At 37.5% G+C, this 8,100-nt stretch overlaps 1 long non-coding RNA gene across 1 annotated transcript; it reads left to right on the top strand.

Annotated features, from left to right (window-relative positions):
• Nucleotides 1-1,410: 1,410 nt before the first annotated feature.
• On the top strand, nt 1,411-5,967 carry LOC140935011 (uncharacterized). The gene is made up of 3 exons (XR_012165158.1): nt 1,411-1,484; nt 3,296-3,527; nt 5,708-5,967. It is a non-coding gene; the product is annotated as an uncharacterized lncRNA (long non-coding RNA).
• Nucleotides 5,968-8,100: the final 2,133 nt, after the last annotated feature.

The raw sequence follows: 8,100 nt of genomic DNA, 5'->3' as shown, positions 1-8,100 counted from the left end.
ATGCAAACTCTTTCTGTCAAATTAAGTTTAAATTTCCTATTCGCGTTGGGGCACTTTTCCCCTACGCTTAAAGCAATTAATGATCGCTTCAAAAGGAGGAGGAAACAAGCTGAAAAGAAATTAAAATTGACGTTTATTAAAACAATATGTGCTTTCAGAACAAATAATGCTTGTTTACCCAATTTCAAAAGCTAACGACAGAATGGAAAAAAAAATGGACCAAAATAGTTTTGTTTGACTCGTGGCGAGACACGCTATTACGTTTAGTTTTATAGCTACGATTTTCTTAACGTAAATTGACCTTTTTCACACGTCAGGTCTTACTTTTCTGCGTAAACAGTAATGATATCATTAGAAAATTTCCATTTCCCACGGATTTTGTTATCAAAGATAAAGACGAAACCGCAAACTTTGAAAATTTCGATTTTTATCTGCTCTGGTATCTACTTTGTATGACTGTATAAGATTGCAGGCAAATGAAGTAACTGAACCTTGAGACCATTGAAGGCAAAAAAGAAAACCAGTGTTAATGAACTCCATATGATTAAAAACTGGAGAGAGAGGGCTGTTTGGAGCGATGACCTTTGACTCTTCTAAGTATTTATCAGACCATCACGTATTTTCACGTATTGATTCCTGTTCTGTTATCAAAAAAGGTGGAATTGAAAGTGGAAAATAAGATCATATATCAACAATCCATGTAACTCAAAATAAGAATCTGAGTCTGATAGGGAATTTGGAGATGATCTTGTTTCCACGTTTTACTTAAGTGTGCTCTTTTTGTTGGACAAAGCCCTTGGCTTTCAGTGTTTTCAAAAATTAAACGCTGTTCAGAAACATTCATACTTTTAAAAACATTCCTGTCCTGTCTTAATGTATTATTTCTAAAATCCGTTATATGCTTGCAGAAACTTGTGTCATAAATAGATTTGTTGCGTCGTCACACAATTGAACTTTCTTACGCAAGGAGCCTTAATAGGTGTAAGCGTAAAATAACATTTTCTTTTGGATGGTAATCTTTTTTAACGCCCCAAAAATGTGACAACATTCCGCAGCTTGCAAAAGTGTCGATGACAAAAGGAAGTCTACTTTGGAGGTGTTTGAACTTAAAATTGAGAAAACGTTGTTTCGCATGTCGCTTAACTGCCACTTCATTTTGGCAAGCCTAACAGCCTACAAACCTTTCGGCATATTTAATTGCCAGCTTGAACGAAAGGAAAACGTTATAGACTAACAGATGTGTCACATAATTTAAACATGGAGTCACCCAAAGGAAATATTAGAACAAAAGCTCTTTCCAGCGAAGTGAATTAGCGTTAACGGCGGAAATTGAAGGGGAGGAATCTAATATCGATTGCTTTTATATATTGAAAAGTGAGGTGACAGCTATGTACATACCAAAATTCGCTAACAGTAGTGAACTAAGGCACTGGCAAGGCGTACGTTGTTACGAAACAGGGAAAAGCAGAAGGCGATTTTTGAAGGTATGTATAGTGGGATCGTATCGGTTTGACGGAATAAAGGGCCTGAGAGAACAAAACTTACAAAATTGTTTTCTTCCTTAATCTTTATGAGAGCAAACGAAGAAATTAAATTCTTTTGATTTCGTTTTTTTTTTTTTTAATAAAGCGAAATCCTATTTACTTTATATTAATTTGAATTTGAGTTTTTCATTTTGCCATTTGTTATCAGTTCGTACTTACGAGCATAAACAGGTAACATCGATAATAACGTTTTGGAGTATTCCATACAGTTAGTTATCAAAGACCAGCTATTCTTATTTTTTACTGCGTATATTTCTACTAGAAAGGAAAAATTGCATTAAAACTTTAAACAGATGTCTAAACACTGGCAAGGTTGCATATAACTCATCACAGTAACTTCCACCCGAGATCAGTCTTCTTCAAATATTAAGTTTTATAGAATGCGATTGTGTTGAAAAAGAAAAATATGTAATCGAATATCCGATTAAAAGCTAATAGATGGACAGTTTTTACTGGGTCACCTAGAAATTGTTTCACAACTTCACAAGTAAGCAAGTAATAAATATTTTCTTTCTTTCAAGACCTTTCAATTTGACGGCAATATTTCATTATGCTTCCCATATCAAATAGAAATCAAAAAAACCCTCATGGAATAATAGGCTGATTATACGGTTCAACTTTGTCGCATGCGATGTACTTACGATTTAGCCTACGCCACGGGTTGTATCGTGTAAACCTATCCTGCAACTGACTGGACTCGCGTAGATCGGCGTTACATTTATTTTTTCAAGTTTTGAAAACAAAGGAGGTCTGTTGTTTGCATTTGGTTGGGAAGAAAGAAGCCATATAGAAGAAACTTAGCGTTTGGAAGACCTTTTTCAGACGTGAAACCATTACCTGAATTATCGGTTTTTAACTTTAAGAATGTTTCAATAAATTGCCTTTGATTCTGCTTCAGAATTAATACCCAGTTTTCGGGAACTTTCTGTCCTGAGGGGAATGTTTAGAAATAGAACGCGAAATTCGAAGCATTTGACGAGGGTAGTAGTTTCGTGATCTGGCCCAGCAGTTGTTCAAAAGATGGAAAGCGCTATCTCCCGCTTAAAACTTCCATCAAGTGAATAATGCAATTGGTTTCTCTAATACTCAATTTATTCGGTGGATAGCGCTATCCAGCTTTTGAACAGCTTCGGCCTTTGCTTTTGGGCTGGTCTGGTAAGGTCTTGTCTGGTATAAGACTTAAAAGAAATTTATCTATTTATCTATTTACTATATAGTTTATACAGTTCTATTATTAACCTTGTCGCAGTGAAGAATTCAGATTTCATTTTCTATTTGTAGCACGAGCCAGTTTACAGATGAATAGACTATGGTTGGTACATCTGTCCAAAAGAGTTTACTAGAAATTTTAGATGTTTTCTAAATGAGAGAAAATGATCCTTGCAAAACAACCCGGGGAAACTTCATGACATCCAGGATTTTATTGTGGAAATTGAAAAAAAGAACGAAAAGCAAAAGTAAAAGACAAGAAAACCTACAAGCGGAGCTTGCTAATTTAACTGTCCTCTATATGCACATGTCAATGTACATACATACATACACCGTTTACAGATAGCCATTAAGATACCTGAATGAGGATCATGAGATTAACCGTGAATTAAGATCTCTCCTTACAGATAACCCACCCAGCCCAGAAAAGGTTGGTCACAAGTTGTACTAATAATACTGAACAGACTCGACTGAGTGCGTGGGTGGCCACGTCGGATCAACTCAAACTATAACCCTTACATACATTTTTTTTTATTCTACAGAGACACAAAAAGGGGAGAAAAGAATCCAACAATGAATCTTTTAACCACGATATTACTTGCACTCGTCGGAATTATTTTAATGTCCACTGTCGTTAAAGCTTTGCCTGTTTTGGGTGACGCTGACGATGAATTGCATACAGAACAGCTCAGAGCTTTAGCTGACGAAAGCCCAAGAAAGTTTAAGCGAATTTGTGGAATCAGCATGGTGTGTCGGCCGTATGGGAAAGGAAAGGTATAGTTAACGTTGCAACTCTTATTTAACATTGACACTCTGTCTCTTTGCGAATTCTAATTCTGGTGGCTCATCATTGGCTTATTGCAGCGTTAACGGCCTGTGATGAATACTTGGCTGATTTAGCAACAGAACGAGAACATCAGTTGACGACGGCGCGCTCAAACTAAACAACTGGCTTGACCAACACCGCGGCAAAACGCACTGCGCATGGGCACAAAATTTAACATCCGGTCAGCTTTTTATTTCCGGTCTAGTACATAAACCAATTGCGTAAGCATAACTTTGCCGTTGCGCCAAGTTTAAGAGCAAAAAGGGAGAAACAGACCAAAAAGGGGGCGAAAAAAATCACCTCATTCGATAGCTTATATATTTTTCTAGTGTCAAACTTTTGCACCACATGGTTATCTGGTTGCACCAACGGTGAAAATGATGTTTCAACTTTGTACGTCGCTAGCGCTCGACATGACCAATTTGTTTTTACTGCCTTTCTTGCATGCTACTGGTTAATGGCATATTAAGTTAATTCGGGGAGAAGGCTATAACTTAGGGAAAAAATAACAATACTTATGAAAGAAACCAAAATAAAGACGTCATTATTATCATTAACACTATATCCAGGAAACAAAAGTTTAGTCCGTTCAATCAGAGAAAACAAGAACTTGCAACAAAAGATGGGCGGGATTTAATAACAACCTCGACTTTTATGACTGCCTTCACGAATACCCGGCGCTTTCGGTCCATTGAATGATCTTGGCCGGGAAACTAAACAAATACTAAAAAACGTACGTACTTTCATTCAAGAAAATGCTTATTTTATTTCTTATTAATTCTTTTACATGGCTATTCTTTGATTGAAGACTGTGCGGCTCGGCTGCATCTCTTGCGAACACGAAACTTCCAGCTGCTAAATACATGGCATGAAAATTTCGACTTCTAAAAGCCATCGAACCAGCTTTCGCTCTCTGATTCTGAGAATGAAAAATTTAAATAAATAAATAGAGTTATCAACTTGCTGCCAACCTCAACAGTATAATTATGCTTAAGGTGTTTCATGGCAATCTACTCAGAAGAGCTTCATTTCAAAACACGAACTCACTGGTAAATAAAACTACAAAGTTTTTTGGTTTTTAAGACATTAATACTGAGAAATTGAAGAATCGAAGATTAGAACTACAGTACACAAGTTTGCAATGATAACTTTTTATGTCCTAGTCTCAGCCAGGTTAAGTGAAAAATGGCAGTCGAAAACTTTGTTTTCGTGAAAGAAAATCAGTTTACCTAACGCTCAAATTAGCCAAATTACACAAGTTATTATCACCTTACCTTTTCTGAATCTAATCGACTAATTGTTGCAGTGATCTGTGCCTGGCTATCCATAAAAGCAATTTCAATAACTACAAAATAGTCAAAAACACGAGCAGCATGAAGCAGAACAACTGAACCACAAGCTGCACACCAGAATGAAGCCGAGCGCGCGGGAGACTTTGATCTGACTGGAAAATGTGACTGAAAAAGTGACCGGAAATCCTCAACCTGGCGCATGCGTAGACATTTGGCCGCGATGTTGGCTTGACCAATGGCAGAGCGGCAGTTTGGGCACCGGAAGTCGTGTTTAGTCCTTTCTGCACGCTTTCCCGTCCTCAACTGACGTTCCCGTCCTGTTGCTAAATCAGCCTACCTCTTAATCATGCATACCACGGGACTTTTTGGCCCAGAGACCCTTTCACTTACCTTACAGATTAAAATGTTTTGATTATAATTCTTATTTCCTGCAAAGCAAGTTGTAAGTTTTTGTTATCCGTTAAACTGTAGCTTTTTGTGATCCTCGGTGAAGGTTGGCATCTAAATTGAAATAAGATTTAAATGGAACCCGAAAGCATGACTGTATAAGATTGCAGGCACAGTAAGTAATTGAACCCTAACTCTGCATTTATATTGATAAATATTGTATGCAGATATTGTATGCAGGTAAGCCTCATGCAGTAAAATAAACGTTGAAAATGAAACTTAAGAGTTCATTGACACTAGGACGTCACAGGCCATTCTAAAATTTAGAATCAATGTTCTGCATTAAGAAAACGGCATTTTAAAAGAGGAAGCAGCGACCTGCAAATGGTAAAGTCAAAACTAGCGTGTATGAAGGTGATAAAACGCTTTTTTCTTCTTTCATTTTATAGAAAAGAAGACTAGAAACAGAGTGGACATCATCTCACAAAAAACTCAGCGATGTTATACACCCTTCTTATAACCAAGAAAACTATGAAGACTATTAACAAGAAGAATAATCTGTAACTTCGAAGAAAAAAAACAAACATCAATCTAGATCTATATTTTATCTAATAAATGTGGCTCAGGTTCAGTTTAAAGTCGGTTTTATGTGCTGTAAGAATAGAGAGAAGGTTTCAATAAAAGCAGCGATTTACTGTTGACAAACAAACACAGCAATGTTTGATGGTCATGACGACATCGAACGAAAATAATATATTTCTCATTTATTCAACGAACTTCAAATTTAACATGGGTGCTTCCCTCCACGCCCCGTTTATTTGGAGAAACGTTTTCCTGGGAAAGAGGGCCACCCTTCCAGCTAAGTCGCATTTAGCTACAATCGGCGACAAAATTATTGTTCAGCCATTGTACTCAAATAGGGTAACTACGGAGAACAAAAGAATCCACACCTCTGTACTCTCCCCTTCTTTTAAAGTTGGGGTGTTTGTTGTTGTCTGTAGGTAGCTCATAAACAGCGGCACAACATTGCAGAGAGGGGATGGGGGAGGAAAAGCTTTATTTGCCACTCTGGAAGTCAGTAAAACGTCAGAAAGCCCCTTTAGGGTGAAGAGTCTCAAACAAATTTTGTCGCCGATTGTAGCTTTAATATCAGAAAAAAGTTGGCCTTCTAGCCAAGAGTACATGCTCTGATTGTCTCACCTTGACGGAGTTGACCAGGCCGGATGAGCCTAAGTGTTTATTTGCAGAAAGTTGCCTCGTCTAGGGGGGTGACCCTACCATCGGAAAAGGGTGACTCGGAAAGTAGAGAATGAACTTTTTGCTTCTTATAAAAAGTTCGCATGAATACCTTTCAAACAACTAGGGCCAGCTGTTCAGAGACACCCCCTAATGTGGGGCAAGGAGTTTCTCTGCCTTTCAGGTTAAGACTGAAAAACTGAACTAAATTCGACAGGCGAGGTTTTCAACATATCTGCTCGTGCATAACGTAGCGCCGCTGCAAAAAGCCCAAAAGTCAATTAGAAAAATTCCCCATAAACACGTATATTTTTCAGCTAGGATTGCCTAACGTGAAAAATTACGTCGTTGTTGATTCACGTTATGTAAGAAATAAGCGTTGATTCACGTTATGTAAGGAATAAGCGCTAATAGCCTACGTTCGATATATGAAAATTCTAACATGACTCCGAGGCCTTCTGGTCATTTTTCCATATTTGGTTTGGTTTTCTTTGTGCTCAAGTCTCTTCTGGGAATTGCGAGATAATGGACTCTTGAAAAATTTGAGCCATGATAGAATTTTAATATATCGAACGTGGGCTATTCTCCGGTGACTTAAAATCACTGAGTCGTAACGCAAGTTCTATTTCGGGACGCTGCCACGTCCATTGATCATGGTAAATTGGAGCAAGTTAGTTCTTATGTTTCATGGTAAGTTCCTCTGGCTATAACAGTTAGAAAGTAAAATGTTGTTCGAATGAGGCCTTCAATAGTTGTAACTGAAAACAAAAATTATATACCGGGCTTTCACAGATCAACAGCATTTAGTATATACACAATCAGTGATCTTGGTGATTTAAGCAATCCGATTGGTTCGCTATCACGGACTACTCAATAATATTCACCTCCTAGCGAGTGGATAATGTATGAGCTCGGTGTTTTTCCCATTTTTTTAGAGAACGATCTTTTAAAAGTCGACAAAATCCTAGGGCTGATTTTTTTAAGGCAAGAAAAGACATGGAAGGATTCAATACGGCGTTTTTCAATTTACTGTACTGAGTTTTGCGCTCGATGGATTGTTTACAACTCCCATGTATTCTCGTAGAAGAAGCCGTTTCGTGAACTAAGCGTTTTGTAACAAGAAAATTTTGGCTCAAAAATCGAAGTTTATTTATGACAAACAAATTTAAAAGGAAATGTTTGCAGAAATTCTACGTTTTAAGTAAACCGGAAAAAGAATGATACAGGAAGACGACGTCTTACTTCGAGCAACCGAGCCGCCATTTTTGTCAGCACTTCATGCGAAGAACGACACGACGAACCCTTTTGGCTATAAACTTGGCGACTCAACAGAAAACAACAAAGCTCTACTTTTCTCCTCAGGTAAGGAAACAGTTCAGCCATTACGCTGTTGTTTGCGAAATGATAAACTTGTGAATTGCCATGTTTGAAAATTCTGCAAAGATCTATTTTTAAACTTACTCGTGATTTGATCTGTCAATCAAATCGTACTTTTTAATGGTTTTCTGTCTGATTTTGTTGAGATCACTTCGTGTGTATATACTAAAACAATTATTCTTTTCAATCTCGGTGAATAGTAGCTTTGGGAATATTTACCTCGCCGCTT

The sequence above is a fragment of the Porites lutea genome, chromosome 1 (genome assembly GCF_958299795.1).
Source record: "Porites lutea chromosome 1, jaPorLute2.1, whole genome shotgun sequence".
Classification (NCBI taxonomy): Eukaryota; Metazoa; Cnidaria; class Anthozoa; order Scleractinia; family Poritidae; genus Porites; species Porites lutea.
The sequence above is the reverse complement of the archived record's forward strand: the minus strand, read 5'-3'. Positions and strand labels throughout refer to the sequence as shown.